Source organism: Notolabrus celidotus, chromosome 1 (genome assembly GCF_009762535.1).
Source record: "Notolabrus celidotus isolate fNotCel1 chromosome 1, fNotCel1.pri, whole genome shotgun sequence".
In the NCBI taxonomy this organism is placed as follows: Eukaryota; Metazoa; Chordata; class Actinopteri; order Labriformes; family Labridae; genus Notolabrus; species Notolabrus celidotus.
In genome coordinates this window covers 41,649,675-41,671,648 of record NC_048272.1, presented here as the reverse complement: position 1 = coordinate 41,671,648, position 21,974 = coordinate 41,649,675, and the positions used below count along the sequence as shown (strand labels likewise).

The following is a 21,974-nucleotide window of genomic DNA, read 5'->3' as shown; positions in this document are numbered from 1 at the left end:
TTACAGACAAAAGACGTACAGGCAAGTACAGACACAGCTACGCAGGTAAGGCAGGAATGTAAGCAGACAGACAGAGTCAGTTAAAATAAATTGACAATATTATTTTGTCATTTCAGAGTTACTCTCCGTGATGTCCTTCACACCAGGGACAATGGCCCTTATGCTAAGTTCCCCTCTTTGCACATCAAAGTGCTAGTTAAAAAGGAGCAGTCAAGGGTGATTGGGTGGGCTTTTAATCATGATGGGGTTAAAGCTGAAACAATCAAACAAAACTCAGTAATCATCATCACTGATGGCCAAACAATTTCAAAAGTTACCCTTTACGAGGAATTTGCGGGAAGGGTATCAGAGGGCGGGTCATACATGATGAGAGGGTACACTGTGCAGGGAAACACTGGCAGCAAATTTATAAATGTCGCAAAAGGCACAGCCTTTTTTACAAGTTATCTATTGGAGGTCCCACCTCACCTCCAGCAGGCAGCAGAGGCACTTCTGAATCCACCCTCAACTGAAGTCAGCACAGAGACCAACCTGGGCAGTGTCCCAGGATTTCTAACTCTGAGCGGGAAAGTGGTTGAGGTACATTTATTTTGCTGCCTTATAGCGGCACTACACATGCACATGCATCAACACATGGAAGCTTATGTCTCTCTTTCTCTATTTATCTCTTTCCTTCTCTTTAACTCTGTCTCTTTCTATGTCCTTGTCTTATTATCTCTCTGTCTCTGCCCTCTCTCTCTGTCTCTCCCCTCTCTCTCTGTCTCTCCCCTCTCTCTCTGTCTCTCGCCTCTCTCTCTGTCCCTTCCTCAATTCAATTCAATTCAATTCAAATTTGCTTTATTGGCATGAACAACGAGATATTATTGCCAAAGCACATAAATTCATACAGTACGTTATATATATTCACAACACATTACACTCACCATATATACATTAATCACACACCATATTCATTACATATTATATTCATCACATACATATCAACCATATATTACATATTTTATATGCATTAATGAACGATGGTGTCACCTATACAGCATATCTCAATGTCCTCACCCGATTCGGCGCGCTCACAAAACCTCCACCCAAAATCAAACCCCATGGGATGGTGCGTCCCTCAGGCTGTGACAGGCAGACACATATTTAGCAGCCAGAGGAGCTGCTGACCCTTCCCCCAGGAGAACTGACAGTTTCTCTTCTGGGGTTAATGTTGGGAAGTTTGGTACCATGTTAGTAATGTCCCTGTAGTGGGAATCTCTTAGAGAAGAGAACTTGCTGCAGTGGAGGAGGAAGTGCATCTCTGTCTCTATGTCCCCTGTAGAGCAGTGAGCACATAGACGCTCCTCTCTGGGCAGCCATGTCTGCCTGTATCTCCCTGTCTCTATATCCAGCTGGTGGTCACTCAGCCTGTATTTGGTCAGGATACATCTTTGTTTTGTATCTCTGACACTGTACAGATACTCAGATAATTTATAATCACGGTTTAGGGTCAAATAACAATTCATTCTACTTTGGGTCTTTGTTTGGTTCCTCCAGTGATCTAAATACAGATCTTTGGAGTGCTTCATGATGAGTTTCATTTGGTTGTGTTTTGGATCAGTGCTGACTGGAGTCTGGCTGATTAGCTTCCTCGCCAGCTGACTAAGGGGACAGTTTTCAGGGTTCAGCTCTTGGGTTTTTAGTGCTTTATATTGAAGTGAGTCTTTTGGGCTTAAATTTAGATGGGTCCAAAATTTGATTGCCCGTTTCTGAATGTTTAATAGTAATGGGAAACGTCCCAGCTCTGCTCGGCAGGCGTTATTTGGAGTTTTTCTTTGAACATTTAGGATTCTTCTACAGAATTCAGTATGGAGAGCTTCTATTGGGTGTTTGTCCCATGAGCCATGCTCCAGTCTACTGAGGGGGCCCCAGATCTCACTTCCATACAGAGCTATAGGTACAATCACACTATCGAATATTTTGGTCCAGATTCTAATTGGAATGTTAATCTTGAATAATTTGGTTTTTAATGCATAGATTGCCCTCTGTGCTTTTTCTTTAAGTGCATTTATTGCCATGTTAAAATGTCCTGATGCAGATATGTTCAGACCAAGGTAAGTATAATTCTTTGTGTGTTTAATTTGAGTGTTATTCAAAGTAAAAATATATTTATTTTCAAGACATCTGGGCTTTTTTTGAAAGATCATTATTTGTGTCTTCTTAAAATTGACCTCCAATGCCCAGTTCTGGCAGTATTGTTCCAGGATGGTCAGGTTATGTTGGAGACCATCTCTGGTTGGAGACAACAGAATAAGGTCATCTGCATAAAGCAGGTATCTAACTTCTGTGTCTAAGAGTGTGAGGCCTGGAGCTGCTGAACCATCCAGCTGCTCTGCAAGTTCATTTATATACAGATTGAATAATGTGGGACTTAAACAGCATCCTTGCTTCACACCGCGCCCTTGAGTGAAATATTCTGTTCTCTGATTGTTGATTTTCACGGCACATTGGTTGTGCTCGTACATATATTTAATGAGATCATAAACCTTACCACCTATTCCACTTTGAAGGATTTTGAAGAAAAGTCCTTCATGCCAAATGGAATCGAATGCTTTTTTAAAGTCAATGAAGCAGGCAAATATTTTTCCCCCCTTTTTTTGGTGGACATGTTGGTCAATTAAAGTGTGTAAGGTGTATATATGATCAGATGTTCGGTGATTTGGGAGAAAGCCAATTTGACATTTACTAAGAATATTTTTTTCTTCAACAAAAGCTTGTATCCTGGAGTTTAGGATACTACAGAATATTTTCCCCAGGTTGCTGTTGACACAGATCCCTCTGTAGTTATTGGGGTCTGTTTTATTACCATCTTTATAGATGGGGGTGATCAGCCCCTGGTTCCAGACATCAGGAAAGCAGCCTGCAGTCAGCACCATGTTGAACAGTTTAATAATTGCAGTTTGAAATTCAGGAGTACTGTTCTTCAGCATCTCATTCTTGATGCAATCTGTGCCATGAGCCTTTTTGGATTGAAGAGTTTTCAGTTTGTCTGTTAACTCTTTCTGTGTAATTGGGTAATCTAATGGGTTTTGGTTATTCTTGATGGCTGATTCAAGGTTGTCTAATTTAGTTTTAATTTCAGTTTGATTAATGTTTAGATCTTCAGGTGGGATACTTTTGTAGCGGTCATAAAAATGTTTTCCCCAGATATCTCCATCTTGTATTGCTAATTGTTGAGGCTTTGTGGTCTCTAAACTGTTCAACATGTTCCAGAACTGACCCTGGTCTACTGCATTTTCAATCTCCTCCAGTGTTTTGTTGGTGTAGTGGGATTTCTTTTGTCTGATGGTCTGTTTGTACTGTTTCAGGTGTTCAGAGTATTCATGTAATAGTGTTGGGTCATGTTGGTTTCTGTGTTTCTGGTTTGATAGCTGTCTTAAGTGTTTTCTCATGTCTTTACATTCCTTATCAAACCATTGTTTTTCAGAGGGTTTTTGATTACAGTGCTGACTGTGGGGTTTCTTACTTTTTTTAAGCTTTGCATCTAATGCAGCTTTTTGGAAGATATTGTTAATAACTTCCGTGGCTTTGTTGACACCTTCAGAGTTACTGTGGTAGTGTGAACAGTTGAATGTGTTTATTGCATGTCTTATTTCAATTGAATTAAGAGCTTGTTCAAATTGTTCAGCACTGTTTGGAGCCCATCTGTATGATTGGTTCAGATTGTACAGCTTACTGGGTTGTTCCTTAATACTATATCTCATGTGTTGTTTCAAGTATACATTAATCTGGCTGTGATCTGAAAGGGGGGTTTGTGTTTGAACAGTGAAAGCACTGAATGAGGAGGGATCCATGTCTGAGATGGCATAGTCAACAACAGTTGTCCCAAGAGCTGAACTATAAGTAAAACGTCCCAAACTGTCTCCTCTGATCCTACCATTTAACATATACAGGCCGGAGGCCCTGCAGAGGTTCATTAACTCTTTCCCATTTCTGTTCATGGTTTTGTCAGGGTTGTTCCTCATTGCTGTAGGTGTGGGGGTCAAAGGGGACTCTTTGAATATATATTTATCTCCTGTGTGGTCTATACAGTCAGGATCTGTACCTGTTCGGGCATTAAAGTCTCCACACAGGAGTATTTTCCCTTGGGCTTGAAGGTGGCATATCTCTGTGTGTAGGGAGCTGAGGAACTCTTCTTCGTGGTATGGTGACTCTGATGGAGGGGCGTATATTGCACATAGATATAAATCTACCTCGCAAATGTCTATGTGTTTATTAATTTTTAGCCAAATGTGGTTTTTGCTTTGTTTAATGATTGTTATGTGTTTGGTAATATTAATTTTGAGCCAAATTATTATTCCTCCTGAGTCTCTACCACGGTGTACTGTTTTCATCTTAACTGAAGGTACTATGATTTCATGGTAGCCTGGGGGACACTGAGTCACTGTATCGGATCGACACCATGTTTCTAACAAAATCAAAATATCAATATCCTTTATATTATTTAAGAAATCAGGGTCTGTGGTCTTAAGACCAAAAGTGTTAGAGTATAAACCCTGAATATTCCAAAAGCTTATTTTGAAGGATTTCATTTGTGAGAAAAAAAATAATAATGAACAAATAATGAGCAAAACGAAACAGATGAAAAATCTAATCTGGAGCAACTACTTTGCAGTTCATACTTTCAAAATAAGCTCACATCTCTATACCTCATGTTTGCAGTAGTCTGTTGCACAGTGTGAAGCATATCTTTGATCACCCCCAGTTCAGTCATTGATGCAGTTGATAGCAGAGGAGCAGGATTGTTCATCACAGACGCATATGTGGTCTGTCGGCGATGGTGGAGAGGTCCTCTGTATCTGGATGGGGCAGGGGGGTGGGGTGTGGGATGGTGGCGAGGTACTGCAGGGGGGCGTGGTGCTACAGGGGGGCGTGGTCCTGCAGGGGGGTGGGAGGCAGAGGTCCTCCGACTCTCCTGTTGGTATCTCTGTTGGTATCTCGGTGGTCTGTAGTCCCTGGGAGCAGAAGCTGTGTGGGCGAGGCTGTTGGGGTTGCGATCAAGGGTAACATCCTTCAATGTTTTGGCGAATGTTCTCACCCCAGCCTTGTTCAGGTGTATCCCATCATAGAGGTGCCATGTTCCGATGTTGGTGTGGTGGGCCAGGTGGATGTTTGGGAAGAATGCACAGTTCCTTGAGATCTCCATGTTGATCTCGTGGATGACATGTGGAGGGGTGTCCGTTCTGGGGAGAAGAGTGGAAACAATCACCCTGCTGTCCGGGAACTCTCTGGAGGCCCTCTCAGCTACCTTAGTCATAGCCTCAGCAGTGCTCTGGTGTAGACTGTGAAGGTCATTGGTGCCTGTATGCACCACGATGTATTGGGGGTTCCCTAATGTGTCCTGGCTTAGCAGCTCCATGGCCTGGCCTGTGTTTCGGCAGCGTTTGGCTGATGTACTGAGACCAGGAAAGTGGAACAGGAAAGTGAGACCAGGAAAGACCAGAAAAAAAAAATCTCTCTCTGTCTCTCCACTCTCTCTCTGTCTCTTCCCTCTCTGTCTCTTCCCTCTCTCTGTCTGTCTCTCCCCTCTCTCTCTGTCTCTCCCCTCTCTCTCTCTCTGTCTCTTCCCTCACTCGGTCTCTCCCCTCTCTCTCCATCTCTCCCCTCTCTCTCTGTCTCTCCCCTCTATCTCTGTCTCTCCACTCTCTCTCTGTCTCTCCCCTCTCTCTGTCTGTCTCTCCCTTCTCTCTCCATCTCTCCCCTCTCTCTCTCTGTGTCTTCCCTCTCTCTGTCTGTCTCTCCCTTCTCTCTCCATCTCTCCCCTCTCTCTCTGTGTCTTCCCTCTATGACTGTCTATCAACGTTTCTAGGAGCTGTGTATTTATGTGTGGGGAGACAAGAGGATGTGGTTTCTTTCTGGACTCTGAAGAGTTCAGTCTGTAATGAGTCCCTAATTTACTTATCCATCTACATTCTTGTCCTCCAGCTGACATCTGTCAAGAAGGTGGGAGCGGGCAGATTCCCTGTTCCAATGATGTCATTAACCATTGAAAAGGTACTTTACACAGACACACCTTTTATGTTATATCAATTTAAGCTTACATTTGAGATATGGTATTGTCCTATTTTTTATTTTATACAGTAAAATAATGTAGTGTTTATGATTTTCAAAATCTTCTCTTTGACAATCTTAGTGAGGTAAATGCACGTTGGGAGTAATCCCAGGTTTACACTGCCAAAAATAAAAAGTCCTACCAGAGTGAAACAAGAGGAACATTAGATTTGCCAGAGGGACACAAGAGTTGCTGGCCTTGCATGAGAAATGTAATACTTATTAAAGTGAATTTTTATTGCTTGAGATTATGTTGTGTTTCTCTTTCCAAGCTCTTGGAATCACATTCAAGGTTCCACAATGTTTTGCAAATTTTTCCTTTCCACTCAAATAAGAGTTTTTTAATTGTATATCAACAATCAAACTACAACAAAGGGATAATATAATATAATATAATATAATATAATATAAGATACTCATTTATTCATTCCACAACGGGGAAAGATAGGCAGAAGCCTGAAAATGATCACAATAAACCCTCTAAGTTGTTTATTTATTAATGTTTTCATGTTCGTATCTATTGTGTGTTCCATTTTACAGGACGGCCGTCACTTCCCAGTGACCCTTTGGAGGGAGGCTGCAACTTCCCACCTTGTGGGCATTGGGTCCTTGGTGCAAGTCACACACCTTAAAGTAAAACAGGGTGGGACTGAGACCCTCCAGTCCACAAACTACACAGAGATCAAAGTATGTTTAAGTTGCTTAAGTTTATTTTTCCTTTTGCACACCAGTGTCAATGAACAGAGCATCATTTAACACCAGTTTCTCACTAAGACACAAATGAATGTTCTAATTAAATCTAAAATATTTGAAAAGACCCACATACACACACAGACAACCAGACTTACAGACACGGAGAGAGAGAGAGGTGCACAGAAAGTAAGACTGATGGAAAGGTGAAAAAGACAGACAGACAGACAGACAGACAGACAGACACTTGTGAATAAAAGAGAAACACAGGCAGAAATATAGACACAGACAGACAACAGTCAGACATATGATGCAGATAGAGTGATGAAAATATATAGAAACAAACAGAATGACACATTTTTAATGTCAAACACACATAAAACAGACAAAAACATAGAATGATGCACTCAAACAGAAAAACACTCTGCTAGGGAAATTCAGCCAAAGTGACCGACAGAGAAACATGAACAACAACTGACATACACATGGACAAACCACAGACAGAGACACAATCCAGAAGGACACTTTGACAGAAACAGACAGCTTAACCTTTGATAATAAAACGAAATTGGGCTAGGAAAAAGTGTTTAAAATCTACATTATTGAATTGAATTGTTTTTTTTCCTCCTCCTTAATTGACAAGTAGTTTAAAACCACTTCTGTACTCTACCCTCACCAGACACTGGACGACGTCACCGAGCTGGAGGACCACATCATTGGGTGTTCGGACCAACAGGATGAGGAAGAACTTCTGATTTTGTTTCAAAACGGCAAGGAATTTTTGATTGGGAAAGAAAAATGGGAACCATATCAGGAAAAATGATTAGAGAGGGCGGCACATGTAAAAATCACAGCGAGGGGGAGAAAAATCATGGAGATTCATAGCATAGAGGAATAGTTTTAAAATAATTAGTATGTAGGTTTTGTCTGTTTGTCTGTTAAGTTCAGTTCCAGTATTTAAAATTGTGGAGAAATATTAATTAAAGAATCAATGTACATATCAATACTCAATCTTGTTGATGCTAATGTTTGTTTAATAAACTTTGTTAAAGATTGAGAATTTTCAATTCACTGCTCCCTGATTGATAACAATCCACAGAGCCAATTTGACAACCCATTGGCTCTAATGTCCTCAATGTGTGTGACAAGTATGAACCAGACAGATCAGTTCTTTAAAAAATACATTTTAATAGCATACCATCTGATTCTTGTGCCTATTTAAAACTGGGATGTGTGTCAACTCATTTAGAACTTGTAAAAATAGAAGTTAAAAAACTGGTTGAAAGGTTAAATAAACCATTAAAGGTGTATTTCATTTTTAAAAAGGTCTTAAATTATTATCCTTTTACAATCACTATATGACAAGGCTCAACAACTAATTTCTAAGTGTGACACATTCATTAAGAAAGATCTTTTGATTTTAAAATCTCCTCTCTAAAATGTTCTTTGTTTAATTCTCATAAACTGAGTATGTTATTCACTGTGATGTGTTGGATTGTTCAGCCTTACCATCAGAGGCTTTTCAACTTGTCAAACAATAACTCAGGTGAAAGGAAACTTCATTTTGTTACAGTACACACTTCCAGACAGGCAGGAGGAGTGGCCTTAAAAACAAAAGGACCTGTATGTATGATTTTTGTTAAAAACTAAAGGATAACTTTTTTTATCAATGTAGAAGGCAAGGCTCAACAACACATTTATATATGTGACAAATATGTCAAGAAAGATCTTTAAGAGTATTCTGTTGACAGTGATCTCTGTTTAATTCTCATAAACTGAGTATGTTGTTCATAGTGATGTTTTGTATTGTTCAGCCTTACCATCAGAGACTTCTCACAGGTTGGTTAGACCAGGGCTGATTCTCTCTTTAGTTCATAGTTCTGGACTGACAGTCAACATTTTAGTCTCTATTGTTTGTTATAGCAACACGTTGCTCAGATTACTGAGTCTTACTGGAGCACTGGGTTATCCTTGACTTTGAAGGACTCCTCACAAAAAGAGGAAGAACTCTACAAAAGTAATAAAACCCTAAAAAAACACAACATAGAAATATATAATGGATCATATGAGGTAGAGAAGTATAATCAAAGAAAACTTAACTTATAGTTGTTCCATCATTAAGACAAGCAGTCACTCTGCAGGTCAGTAACATGCACAGCACAGTTTCACATTGATGGTGTAAGGTAAGGTGTTGCAATGGTTTGACCTTTGACCTGTGGTTGAAGAATGGCTGCGAGCAGTTATCATCAGTGTTTTTGACGACAGCATGACTGCAGTGACCTAAAAGACAAGAAGATACATGAAGTTTAGTCCTACTTTTTACAGTAATGAACTCCATTAACATGCTCAATAACAGCTTTGTTTGTTTGTTTGTTTGTTTGTTTGTTTGTTTGTTTGATTGTTGGTCAAAGAGAGATTTTTTTATGAGGTAGAGGAATCAGTAGTTACCTTTTAGGGAAAGCTTGAAGCTGCAGTGAGGGTGAACTTTCAGTCTGATAGTGATGACAGATGTGTTGATCTTTGGTTGATCTCTTGTTGAAGGATCATCATCAGTTAAACTCTGCTGAGCTGCATCTTCACACAGGGAAGGTCTCTCTGATGACTGTCAGGTGCTGTAGCATCTGTTCTGCTCCAGCTTGGTGCCTGGTGGTTGTTGAAAGCTGCTACTGGACCTCAGAGCCAGAGAGAAGGTGAGGAGAAGTTTGGAGGACGTGTCTCCTCTTCTCTCAAGAGTTCTGCTGAGCTGCACTGGCTTCATGATGAATGCTCAGATGGTGATGTGGAGGTTGGAGGATGACGCTGGTTCAGATAGAAGAAAACAGAAGGTTGTTGTTAATGATCTAGTAAACTAAAGATGGTCAAAAGTTTCACATTACACAATAACTGAATACCTTTAAAGCTGCTGCAGAGGAAAACAACATGTTTGATCAGAGCCACTTCACAGAGAGGCTTCTGAAGGCTGCATGATGGAGCCATGATGTCAACATGTTAGCTCTGTGAGCAGTTCTCCTTGTCTTCAACTGGCTGGAGCACATTGGAGGAAGACCTGAAGAGAGACACTGATGTTAATGACAATGATAGACTCAGAGCTGCACAGTGAAAGACAACAGAACTGATATGAATGAGTAATTAAACTAAGTTTTAAACATGAACTTTGAGTGCTGAAACATTACCTCATGCTTTGTTGTGAAGACACCAGAGCCCTGGCAGGAGGTCACATGTCTATGTGTGGTCCAGCAGAGAAGGTCTCACTGTTGATTGAGAAGAGAAGTATGGAGGACGTGTCTCCTTCTCACTTTTGCACGTGTGTACAGATGTAACGGATCAGACTGTGGTAGCTCAGAACAAACTGCACATCAATGTTTGCATCCCAGGCTTCAAGCAGATGAGGGTTGTAAGGGTTTACCCAGCAGTCTTTTGGGTCACGCTTCAGTATGATACTGCAGGACTGACTCATCAGATGCAGGTGTTGCTCAAATTCACATTCTCAGAATGTCACACTTTGTGTACCAGTCCAGCTCATCAAAGTTCACCTCCTCACCCTGCTGTGCTTTTATGGCAATAATCACCTCTGGCCAACGCATCTCTGCTGCAGGAAATGTGAGATCTGAGATCTTATGTGTGATCTGAAAGCAGCGATGGCCTCTCTGATCAAAGGGTTCTCACTCTCTGTGTCAGGCTCACATGTGTGTCTACTTATCTGTCTGTATTTCCTTGATATTTTTAATGCACATCTCATCTTCTGAAGACTGTTCTTATACCTGTCTGGCATTATTTGTCTCATCAGCTGTCTGTGTCAAACACAGAATGCTTCATCATGAGTATATCTCTGAGTGATATAAGATTGTTGTCTCTGCCTGAAATCAATGTCCTCTGTGTATCTCCTTGTGATATAGGCTTTTTGTTTCAGTCTAAAATCTGTGCTCTCTCTGTATCTAGTCTTTATATTATTTATTTTCTTTTTCTGTATTTCAGGGTTGTTTCTGTAAACGTTAGTGTCATATTTTTGTTTTGCTTTTCTTAACTCTTCCTTGGAAGATCTCTTGCTTGAGTAAGATTTTTTCTTTGCTTTATACTTTTCATCTAAAGCATACTTTACTCTCTCTTTCCTCTTTTGACTCTCCTTACTTTGTAAAATGTTTTCAGATTGAAGAAGTCTCCTCTGAAATGTTTGCCTTTGCTCTTTTCCCAGTTTTGACAGTTTACTGGAGATGTCATGAGAGATGTCATATAAGACACTGGTGTCTGTATTTATCAATGGATCAGTTAAGAGTAACTCACTTGGGGGACAGTCTTGTGATTTGTCAGAGTTTAAGCTGAATCCATGTGCTGGTTCTGGTTCAGTGTGTGTGTTAGGAAACACTTCATGTACCTCTGGTTGATTCACAGTAGATGAAGAAGTGATGTTAGGGCAGGTTCTCTGTGATGTGTGGTCAGAGACATCAGTTTCCATGTCATCATTCAGTGTGTCTGAAACAGAGCTGAGTGGTTCAGGGTCAGTCTCCATGTCTGCTAACAGTGATTTCAGAGACATCAGTGTTCATCTGTGGATCACTTGTGGTTGGCTCATCTGGATGGGTTTCATCAAACACAGTGGTTGGTACAGTGTGAGTTGGTGGCTGACTCTCTGTGGCTGGGATGACATCACTCAGGTAGTTCACATCAGGAAACTGGACTGGCTTTAACTTTCAGACAGAAAATAAAGCCCAGGGCCAGTTAAACAGTTTACATCTGATAGGAATCATCCTGAATGTGAAAATATGGATCTTGTAATTGTATCTCTGAATTATAATCCTAATTAGCAGTAAAAACTCAAATGTGTCTGCTTTTAATGATCACCAACGAGCTCTGTGAATATCACTGAGAAAAGATAATGTGTGCATTTAACCTGCACTCTTTCCAAAGCACAGCAGGGTTTTTAGTGTCAAGTCTTTTTTTAATAAAACATGATCTTTTGTCAAGTTTGGACACATTTACAGTAAAGTAGAAAAAGAGGTTTGCTTTAGACCACTTCCTTAACAAAATGCTATTGATGCAGTAAGAGGACATGTATGAATGTAAAATGATAGCATCATTTGTGTGTATCTACTTACTCTTCAGAGTCTGCAGGATGGCAAAGATGGTATGCAGTCACAGACAAGAAGGAGAGGAGGCAGACAGGCAGGCAGGCAGGCAGGCAGGCAGGTAGGCAGGCAGGCAGGCAGGCAGGCAGGCAGGCAGGCAGGCAGGCAGGCAGGCAGACAGAGAGAAAGAGAGAGAGAGAGATCTTCAGTCTTATTTCAGGAACATCTCAAAGATCATTTCTATCTAAAATGTTTGTCAGGGTAAATATCAGATTTTTCCTAATTTCTTATTAGTCTCAAAAAGGGACACATAAATACTGAAGTTACATTACCACAGCTACATTACATTATACTTTGAAAACACTCAGAAATCTAAGAGTGAATATGTTTACAAATTAAAATGTCATGAGACATGACAAATACTACGACTGTTTACTTCATTATATTATAACGTCCTGTTCATGGAGTGAGACATGATTCAGTCAATATAAAGCCATGAAATATCAGTTTAGTATTAACTTGTGTGTTTTCTTGCACTTTAGAGAGGAGGAGTTCAAGATGATCCGCCAAATGAGAGAAGAGGGAGAGTGCCGTGAGGAGGAGAGATGGTTGGTTGGTGAGGGAGGGAGGGAGGGAGGGAGGGAGGGAGGGAGGGAGGAAAAAGAAAACATTAGAGTTCTATGATGATACAGAGTTTGCTAGATAAACGTGTGGAAGAAAGTAAAAGACATGTTAGGACAGTCTGTGTTTGTGTGCTTTTAAAAAGTACAAATAAAAACAGTTAATCATGCATGAACAGTGTTTACAGCAGCTTATCATTTGCCCAATTCTAAACTGAGTACAGAACCTTTTCTTACATTTCCAAGCCTGCAGTGATGATGGAGGGTTGACCACAGAAAAGGGGGGCAGGGGACATAGAGAGAGAGAGAGAGAGAGAGAGATTATCAGATTATTTCAGAAACATATCAGAGGTCAATTCAACATTAACTGCTCACCAGGGTGAATCAGCATCTACTTTAAAATTTCAGCAAAGCAAAATATGTTTAAAAGCATGATTTGGTTTAATAAGACACATTTCAATTACTGCTACATTTTCTCAATATACACTATGTCATTCTGTTAATAGCTTGAGACCTGATTCAGTAAATAAGAAGAGAGTAAATGTCAGTTTAACAAAATGATCTTACTCTTTGTTGGATGAGGAGCCCGTGATGATCAGCCAAATGTGAGAGGAGGGAGAGAGCCGTGAGGAATGATGAGAGGGAGGAGAGGAAGAGAAAACATTTTAGTTGTGTGACAATACAGAGCTTCATACAGTACATTACACAAATTGAAATTCACAAAATAAAACATATTCTTCCTCAACTATTGTGTTTTCATCACCCTTTAATTCATTAACTTTCTACCCTGCTAACAGAGAGCAGGACGCGTCACAGTGGCGGGAAGACACAGCCAATAAGATGGCGTCTTACTGCTGTGTGGTGGTTCTTATCTGTCAAGTCTATGGTCAGGACGTTGAAACGGTCATATTTAATAATAACTGGATGTACTAAAGCACACACATGAAGTGTCAGTCTTTATTCATATCAACATGCTCTGCTCTGAACTGTAGTGTCAGACATATGACTGAAGACCGAGGTCCTCTTCTGTTTAGATAAAGACCGTTACTGCCTACGTCACTCTCAACTGACGTTAGCGACTGTTAGCGCGAGCCGCTAGCTAACAAGCAAGCTAACAAAGTCTTTAAAGCTGGAATGAAACATTTTCAACCTTCCTTTCACCTGGGCTTGAGTTATTAGTTACTAAACAACATTGGAGGGTAATTTTAAAACATCAAATGTGAAGCTGTGACGTCAGTAGTTCGTGTTGAGAGGGAGAGACTTCTCTCATCAGACTTACCTGTCGAGGCAGAGAACGGAATGAACGAGCTGAAGCAGAGCTGTCAATCAAATCGTCGTGAGGCGTTCAGGGACAGTCAGACAGTTGAACTCCGCTCTCTTTAACCTTAGAATCACGTTTCTTCTCAGTGAGGTGCAAAAGATTCAGACAGGTTAAAGCTTTCAATTCATTTCGACCGATCGAGTTTTTTTCTAACGTGACGGTCCAGAAGATATTAAGATTGTTTAATAATAAAACTTTAAGAGAGTTTTGCCCAAATAAGGACATGACTGACGTGACTCCCGGTCGGGACCACATAGCTATTGGTTAGGAGGGTCACACTACGTCACACTCTGCCTTGTTGAGTTCCGCATTACCAATATGGCTGCCGCCGTCGATTTGCTTCAAAACAGCATCAGGAACAGATGGGTGAGGTCCATATTTTATACAGTCTATGGGTTGAATATGTGAAAAGTAGTACCCTGTAAATGGTGAAGAAGCTGAATAGTTGAAAAGTGGAACGGTGAAAATCGGACAAAATGTGAAGGCTGTGAAACCCGGCATGGAAGAAGAAAAATAACTAGAAAGGTTGCATTTCCTGAAAGCAAATGCGTTGAAATGCTGAAGCTGAAGGCTGAAAGCTGTGAAACACAGCTGAACATGTGGAAATGTGAAATAAAGAAAAAATAAACAAAAGTTAAAAAGAGCAGAATAATCAGAAGTCTTAAACATGGGAAGTATTTGAAGTGGTTGAATTAGTGGAAGTTGTTAAAGTGGTTAAATTAGTTAAAGTGATTGAAGTGGTTAAAGTCATTGAAAACTAACAAACTAACCCTGACCCTTGGTTTGAAAATACACTTTTTCTGAATTTTAGGGCATTTTTATTACAAATAATATTCAATAACTCCACTGTTATACAGTGTAGACTTCTGAAAGTCACTGCAAACCTTCATCATGTCCCTCTGAATATCCTACAACCCTTCGTTTGAGGATATAGTTTTTCAGATTTTTTGGGGAATTTTTATTGCAAAATAATATTCAATAACTTCACTGTTATACAGTGTAGACTCCTGAAAGTCACTACAAACCTTTATCATGTCCTTATTATTATTATACTACAACACTGTTCAGACCATGTGTTAAAAAATAAACAGAGCTTAAGCTTAAAGCCTTAATCAGCTCATGTAAAAAAATAACTAAAACACTTAAACCTATACTAACCATTATGTTCTAATTTTAATATATCTATGTTTATTTTTCTTTTATAGATTTCTTTACATCCTATCGATATTCTGCTTTCATCAAACCCCTGGTGCCCTGTCTTCCTATTAGAATAGAATAGATCTTTATTGACATTGTTGTGAAACAATGAAAAGCAATTTAGCAACTCTTTATATAGCAGCACATATTTTAACATTTAAAATAACACAATGTGACAATATAAATAATTAATTCATTTAATTGTGTCATGTTCTATGTTCTTTTTTGAACCTTTGTTAAATACTGTCTATTTTGCACTGAAATAATTTATTTAAAAACAATCTAAATTAAGTTAGTTTGTTATAACAAAAGCACTGTAAGTTAATAACAAAGAATTTATTCAACAAATAACAAGAAATAACCAAAACTGATGAGTGCCACTCAAATAACTATAAACAAAACAAATACATTAAACATTTAAATAACAATTAATTCTCCCTCTACTGGGCCCTTATATTATTCCTCGCCCCTGTCTATCCCCTCTCCCTTACTTTTTCCCTCTCCTTCTGCTTCCTCCCCCTTCCTCCCCACCACCTCCGCCTCTGTAATTTACCCCTTCCCTCAAAATGATCCTTAAATAAAATGGCAGCTCCTTGAAATCAGCCTCCAGCTCCCTCCACAATGGCTCAGAAATGAGGTCCTGTCCAGTTGCCGTCAGTAGATGCAGCATCCCTGGCCTGCCCTCAGCCTCCATGGTTCCCAGAGCGTTAACCTCCTCTTCAGAGCAGGCTTCCTGTTGGAACAAAATTACAATTGGGTAATAATATAATATATAATTAATATATAATTAATATAATATATTAGCACACTGCCAATAGTATTTATCAAAAAGTTTGGCCAACAGTCAGACTCAGAACCCACCTCCATGGTTGTGTGGACTGTGGAGTTCAGTCCATAGCCGTAGGGACTCTGGCTGCCTCTCTATGGCTACACTGAACAGTGCAGCTTCCCTCCATAGTGTCACCTGTACTCTGATGGCTTCCTGATGTAAAAGAAAAAAGTGGGTGAAATGCATCTGTTTTATATTTAAGCTAAACTTATTAATCATGTTCTTAACATTTCTTTCTTACTACACTTTCACATTTTAAATCTTAAAAAACTCCTTTGAGCGTGTTACAGAAACTTTGTTTTCTCTATTTTAAATGTATCCAGGGACACTCTTTGATTCTGAAGCCCCAAGCTTACCAAAGACAAACAGAGACAGAGGTAAAAAAGAAATTCTGAAATAGAGAGAGAGAGAGAGAGAGAGAGAGAGAGAGAGAGAAAGAGAGAGAAAGAGAGAGAGAGAGAGAGAGAGAGAGAGAGAGAGAGAGAGAGAGAGAGTAAAAGAGAAGGAGCAAGAGAAAGTGTGTGAAGGTTCTCAGTCATCCAGGTCATGGTAATTCAAAGCTTGATCCAAAAAGGAAAATGGAGTTGGTATGTAAGGCTTCTTCAGGTTGGACCAGACCTAGTTAGAGCAGACAGAGAACTTACTTGTTCCAACATCAAGGTTTTTCTTGGGACAAAGTCCCTCCCAACCTGGACTTTTCCCACTGAGGAGACCTGAGAAGAAAAATACCACAACAGGACCAAAGGATCATTGTTTTGAAATGTTTGTATCTATGTATCTATATATGTATGTATGTATGTATGTATGTATGTATGTATGTATGTATGTATGTATGTATGTATGTATGTATGTATGATGACTGGAACTTCAACCAGCTTAAACCAATGAGCAATAACACATCCTTTGAGTACCATGCAATAAAGGTCACTGCACCTATAAAGGCTTACATGGTTGTGGTGTACCGCCCACCAGGGGGTCACTTGGACAGCTTCATTGTGAAACTGGACATGTTACTCTCAGACATACCTGATGATGGCTCATCACTGGTAGTTATGGGAGACTTGAACATCCACATGGATGAAGCCCAGGCAACTGATTTCATCTCTCTATTATCCTCCTTTGGCTTAAAACAGATTGCAACGCCTCCAACACACAAAGCTGACAATACACTGGATCTGATACTGATACGCAACTGCTCCACAGCTGATCTGAGTGTGACTCCTCTTCACCTCTCTGACCATTACTTTATTCAGTTTTCGCTTGGAATACCAGAATCTCAACAATCCACTACTCAGTTCATATCATACCGCAGAAACATTCGGTCACTTGACCCAACTAAGCTGTCTGATGAGGTCTCAGCGGCTATGGCTTCATGTAACGAGTCCTTCACACTCTCTACTAATGAAGCTACAGACACATTCTGCTCCTTACTGAACTCCTCTCTGGACAAACTCTGCCCACTGGTGTCCAAGCCTGCCTGAAACACTCCACCCTGTCCCTGGCTCACGGAGGTGATCAGAGAGCAAAGGGCAGGGCTAAGAGCGGCTGAGAGAAAGTGGCGTAAATCCAAACAACCCACTGACTTGACAGACTATCAGCAAAAACTCTCCTCATTCACCTCTGCTTTAAAATCTGCTAAGAAGGTGTTTTATCATGCAAAAATCTGTGCTGCCACCGATGCACGCAAACCCTTCTCTGCGTTTACTTCTCTGCTTTCTCCCTCAAACCCACAACCCTCCACTATGTTGACCCCGGACATGTTTGCCTCATACTTTACTGACAAGGTTGCTACCATCAGTAACAAATTCTCTGAGCCTGACCAACTCAGCTCTCGGCCACCAGCTAGTGATTCCTCACTCAGCTCATTCTCTCCACTGAGTGAGAGCGAAGTCACCAGGCTTCTGCTTGCCTCTAAACCCACAACCTGTCCACTTGATCCGTTACCCTGACATCTCCTGCAGGCGATTGAGCCCACAATCAGCCCGGCTCTAACAAACATCATTAACTCCTCTCTGTCCACTGGTGTTTTCCCTACTACATTCAAGCAAGCGTGGGTCAGACCATTGCTCAAAAAACCCACTCTCAACCCAGCCCAGGTTGAAAATTACAGGCCGGTCTCACTTCTTCCATTCCTTTCAAAAATACTGGAGCGCACAGTCTTCAACCAGCTCTCAGAATACTTACAGAACCGTGATCTACTTGATCAGTATCAGTCTGGCTTTAGGCGGGGCCACTCTACTGAAACTGCACTGTTGTCAGTAACAGAATCGTTGCGTATGGCTAAAGCAGCGGGTCAGTCCTCAGTTCTCTTGCTGCTGGATCTGTCTGCTGCTTTTGACACAGTAAACCACCAAATCCTCCTCTCTACACTCTCCTCACTTGGTATCTCAGGGTCTGCCCTCCAGTGGTTCAAGTCCTACCTCACAGGGAGATCTTTTAGAGTATCATGGAGAGGAGAAGTGTCCAATATGCATGGCTTATCAACAGGGGTACCTCAAGGGTCAGTGCTTGGTCCCCTCCTGTTCTCAATATACACCACATCACTTGGGGCAGTGATCCGCTCCCATGGCTTTTCCTATCACTGCTATGCAGATGATACACAGCTGTTCCTGTCTTTTCCACCTGACGACACAACTGTCTCAGCTTGGATCTCATCCTGCCTTGCTGACATTTCTGAATGGATGAGGGAACGTCACCTACAGCTCAACCTGTCCAAGACTGAGCTTATTATCATTCCAGCCAGTCCCACTATGGACCCACAGATCAATATCCAGTTTGGATCTCAAAACCTCATGCCCACTAAGTCTGCCCGAAATCTGGGTGTCATGATCGATGACCAGCTAACCTTCAAGGTTCATGTTGCCTCGATTGCTCGGTCCTGCCGTTTTTCCCTCTATAACATCAAGAGGATCAGACCCTACCTGACAGAACACGCAACACAGCTCCTGGTTCAAGCTCTTGTAATGTCACGCATTGACTACTGCAACTCTCTTCTGGCAGGCCTCCCAGTATGCACGGTTAAACCTCTAGAACTGATCCAGAACGCAGCAGTACTTCTGGTCTTCAACCAGCCTAAAACAGCTCATGTCACTCCCCTGCTCATTTCGCTACACTGGCTTCCAGTTGCAGCTCACAACAGATACAAAACTCTAATCATGACTTACAAAGCAGTCACCAAAACCGCTCCAGCTGAGAAGGGGATCTGGACAGGAAGACAGCTCTTCCTGTGTCATCATTTATGGTTCGGAGTGTAAACAGGGGTTAAGATAGGTCTGTTTTGGGATGACCTGGTCTCTGGTTACCTTAAAGAAAGGAGTTTTAATCCCTCATTTTCATAAAAGTTTTTCCTGGTATTTTGAAAAACTCCCATGTGCTGTCCTAGCTACAATAGTTTGTACATTTTCTGCATCTTTTGCCTTTTAATTTTGTCTGCGCCCTCCACAGGTGGTGAGGGCGCTAGCAGGCCTAGTTAAGTTGATGCACATGGCACAGAGGGGAAAGGAGACAAGTCACGGCACATACGGTCTTTGACCGCAGGAGAAAAGACTCCCAACATTCCCCCCAGATTAACTCTAATACGAAAAGACTGATTTCATTTTGTTTATTTGTTGTTTCTTCCTTTTTTGCAATAAACCTCCCAAGAAACTTTGAATCAGTGATCACTGGATTTTTTGATTTCTTTCTACAACCTGCGCGTGTGAAGCCAATGCCCGTATCCCCTGGTTACAGGACAGACCAGACTTTTAAAGGTTTTACTATTTCAGGAGGTAAGGAAGTTCTTTCCGTGTCCTGTCTGTTCGTGACAAGAATGAAGGTGACTCTGATTTTACATAGTGATCTCATATTTGAGTAGAGAAACCTTAGCTTGCTTCTCTGATTTACTTAAACAAATAGAGGGAAAGAAAGCTATGACACTAATGGAATATGTGTCAGAACATTTATCTAACTATAGTAGAATGAATCTTTCTCTACTTGTTGTTGCACTTCACCTCAGAGTCAAAGTCTTTTTAGGTTCATGTTTGACTCAGTTACATGTTGGGCTGCTGTATATCCTTTAAATATATTCCAATTCATACTCCACTTGATTGATGATGATTTATACACTTGGACATCAGGGGATGGCCTTGTAACATCTCTCAATTGTCAGAATTTGGAAAACTATATTACACATTTATAGTTAATATTCTAACTTCTGGTTCCATTTAATATTTCCTATATTTCAGTTTCAGTAATAAATGTGTGTGTGTGTGCATGTGTGTGTACGTGTGTGTGTGTATGTGTATGTGTGTGTGTGTATGTGTATGTGTGTGGTTGTATGTATGTATGTGTGTTTGTGTGTGTGTGTGTGTGTGTGTGTATGTATTTGTGTGTGCGTGTGTGTGTGTTTGTGTGTGTGTGTGTGTGTGTGTGTATGTATGTATGTATGTATGTCTGTGTGTGTGTGTGCATGTGTGTGTACGTGTGTGTGTGTATGTGTGTGGTTGTGTGTGTGTGTGTGTGTGTGTGTATGTATGTGTGTGTGTGCGTGCGTGTGTGTGTGTGTGTGTGTGTGTGTATGTATGTGTGTGTGTGCGTGCGTGTGTGTGTGTGTGTGTGTGTGTGTGTGTGATGTGTCCTGTTGCCTCCCATGTTAATGTGGGTGATGTAATTGGTCAGTTTGATGTTGGAGTGGTTGAGAGAGTGAGAGAGTGAGAGAGGGATTGTCAAAGAGAATGTCAGACTCTTTTCATTGGTTATTTAATGAGTGCCCCAGTGAAATGGTACAACCCACATAGACTTTTTTTATTAGGTATTTAACCAGAGATGTTAAACAGAGAACACAGTGTGAGGAGCTTGTTGCTGACTGTCAGAGCAGACATACAGTCAGTTGAAGGCAATCATGTTGAAGAACAGTCTCTCCATCATCATCATCATCCTCATCTTCATCCTCCCTCTGTTGGTCCAGGCTTTTGAACATCACAGACGGTATGTCCACGTGCCGATTCGAATGACCTGGGATGAGGCCCAAAAATACTGCAGGGCAAACCATACTGACCTTGCCATCATTGAAAATCAGGGAGAGATTGACAGACTTTTAAATCTATGTGTGAGACTCTGTTGGATTGGTCTCCACAGAGATGAGGAACATCCTGGAACCTGGAAATGGTCTCATGGGGAAAATGTCCACTTTGAAAGGTGGGGCACTGGTGAACCTAATAGGCAAGACGAGAAGTGTGGTGCTACATCTAACGGACTTTGGTTGGACATATCTTGTGAAAAACAATTTGAAAGTGTGTGCTCTGAAGACAATCTGATCTTGGTTGAAGAGGAGAAGACATGGGAGGAGGCTCTGGAACACTGCAGGACTCTTCAGACTGACCCCACCTCAAGCAACACGCACTTCAACCATCTCTACGACCTTCCACACATGCACTCTGAAAGAAACAACCTGTTCGCCAAAAACTTGATCCAAAAAGCCCGGACCCCGGAGGTGTGGATAGGCCTTCGTTTCCTGGCAGGACAGTGGCTGTGGGTGGACGGCTTCCCTCTGGACGAACAACAGAAAAATCGTCTGCCCGTCTGCCCCGCTCCCAAGATGCACTGTGGGACGATGTCAAAGACAGGAGGCAAGTTTTCAGAGAGGGACTGTTCAGAGAGGAGGAACTTCTTTTGCTTATTTAAGGACTAACTGTATCATGGGTTTAGAGCTATATTTAAGCTTTACTGTATTTGTTTTCTTGTGTCACAGATGACACGTTGGGACATCTGTATTCACAAACATGAGTTATCTTAAAGTTTAAACATGTTGTTCATACAGTATGTTGCTTTCTTATTCATTTTTGGCTTTTCTAAACAAACAAACAAACAAACAAACAAACAAACAAACAAAAAGAACTACTCACTCATCCCCTGCTCTAAGGGGGTTCTCTACAACTGCTGTGTTTTAATTTACAAATATTTACAATCTAACAAAATATATATCCAGCACAATCCAAACCAAAGCCTAAACACACACTGTGTGGATCAGTTGAAAGTTATACATGCTCTGAAGATTTGAGTGCATTGACTGATGCTGGTCTGATGGGAAAGGTAAGAGAAGGGGAGAGCAGGCTGCCAGGAGGTATATATCACGGGTGGATGTCATCATCTACCATATGGGTTGGAATATAATTTTAAACAGTCAC

At 41.0% G+C, this 21,974-nt stretch overlaps 1 protein-coding gene across 3 annotated transcripts in view; it reads right to left on the bottom strand.

Annotated features, from left to right (window-relative positions):
• Positions 1–21,974, bottom strand: part of LOC117821670 — a 393,061-nt gene that overhangs the window by 299,376 nt on the left and 71,711 nt on the right. The window contains exons 7-8 of one of the 3 annotated variants that reach the window (XM_034696143.1): positions 9,229–9,579; positions 8,438–9,060 (exon numbers count right to left, since the gene is read on the bottom strand). The exons of 1 other annotated variant lie outside the window; for it this stretch is intronic. The gene's annotated coding sequence lies outside the window, so the exon portion shown is untranslated. Of the gene's footprint in view, positions 1–8,437; positions 9,061–9,228; positions 9,580–21,974 lie in introns of those variants that run through there. One more of the 3 variants, XM_034696135.1, reaches the window with a different exon arrangement.